Genomic DNA, 1,988 nt, shown 5'->3' with positions numbered 1-1,988 from the left:
ACACTTACGCACACTTACGTGCGCGAACACATACAGACACACATAGGCAAACAAGCACGCTCGCACATGTATACTCAAGCACATTCACACATATACGCGCGCACATACACACACTTACGCAGATACACGCGCGCTCACACACACACCCACACAGACACACACGCACGCACGCATGCACACGGACAAGCACACACGCGCGCGCAAGGACATACAAACACGTGAGCGAGCGTGCGCACGTACATACTCCGCGCCTACTCCCTGTAGCATAAATCACCTGAGACTGTGACTGACACACCGACACACTGAGAAGACAACAGCAACCACGTATTGTCGTGATGTGGTGTATGTAGCACATTTCGCTTCATAGCCGGTATCCTAGTAGTGTAGTTTTGCCGTCCGGTTACTAGTTTGTCATCTAAAGATTTAGATTTCTTTGTTGCAAACAACACGTATACATTTACTACCAGACTAGGTTACAGTAGATTGGCTTATATATGAATAGTCCATAATAGCGACTCCATACCATAGTCTCTATTGTGACTCTTGTTATACGTATATGCAGCTCCGGCAGAATGGCAGTATAAAATGGTACGGTATATCATTTTTACAAAAAACAACAACTGCATCACAAAAACTCTCCCGTTTGCACGATATTATGTATTATTACAGAATAATGCCATACATAAGAATACATCTCAGCCACACATCACATCAGCAAGAATCCATCAAGATGGACAGCGGGCACTCTAAATATATATATATGAACATAATTATATACAGGTATATATGAGTGAAGGTATGTATGTTTGCGCGCGTGTGTAGATCTGTCACATTCTCTCACGAAATGATCAACTAACGATAAGATGAAGTATCAGATGAGGTGGAAACACGGCACAGATTACGTACTATATGCGTTACAGGGATGCGTTCAATCCTTCCACGCATCTATCACTCATATCAACACAGTTCATCGTTTATCACCAAACTGCAGACCGAGAAGTGTCACTGCATAGGTAACGACGCAGACGCGCAACGGTCGCATGACTGCTGCTGCTACCGCTACTACTACTGCTGCTACTGCTGCTACTGTTGCTGCTGCTACCGCTACTACTGCTACCGCTGCTACTGCTGCTACTGTTGCTGCTGCTACCGCTACTGCTGCTGCTGCTACCGCTACTGCTGCTGCTACTGCTGCTACTGTTGCTGCTACTGCTGCTGCTGCTACTACTGCTGCTGCTACTACTGCTGCTACTGTTGCTGCTACTGCTGCTGCTGCTGCTACTACTACTGCTGCTGCTGCTGCTGCTACCGCTACTGCTGCTGCTGCTACCGCCGCTGCTGCTGCTACCGCTACTGCTACTGCTGCGGCTGCTACTGCTGCTACTGCTGCTGCTGCCACTACTGCTACTGCTGCTGCTACTGCTGCCACTACTGCTACAGCTGCTGCTGCTATTCCTACTGCTGCTGCTACTGCTGCCACTACTGCTACTGCTGCTGCTACTGCTACAGCTGCTGCTGCTATTCCTACTGCTGCTGCTACTGCTGTCACAAACGCTGACGACGCGCACTATCAAGGAAACCAGGCAGCTACAAAAAATATATGAAATCTGCATGAACACTGAACAGTACATTGTCGTATACATTTCTCATTCTCGTCTACCACGGAACCAGACACGTCTCGACGACATTTTAAACGACTACGAATTAAAGCCTACTTCCACGCCGCGCCTATATCATTCTGTAGCGTCGCGTACTATATTAACACACCCCGAGATAACTACTAAACACACACGCACGCACGCACGCCCGCACGCCCGCACGCACGCACGCACGCACGCAGTTTTATCAGTAACACGTGAAAGACTCGTAGGTAAGCGTCATGTTCACCTACTATCAGGAGTCCCTATTATCTACTCCTGCTACTATGAATCTAACGACGCAGGCAATCACGTCTGATAAATAGAACCTCTCCTTTACAACATGTATAT

Source organism: Priapulus caudatus, unplaced genomic scaffold (assembly GCF_000485595.1).
Source record: "Priapulus caudatus unplaced genomic scaffold, Priapulus_caudatus-5.0.1 Scaffold529, whole genome shotgun sequence".
NCBI lineage: Eukaryota > Metazoa > Priapulida > Priapulimorpha > Priapulimorphida > Priapulidae > Priapulus > Priapulus caudatus.
The sequence above is the reverse complement of the archived record's forward strand: the minus strand, read 5'-3'. Positions refer to the sequence as shown.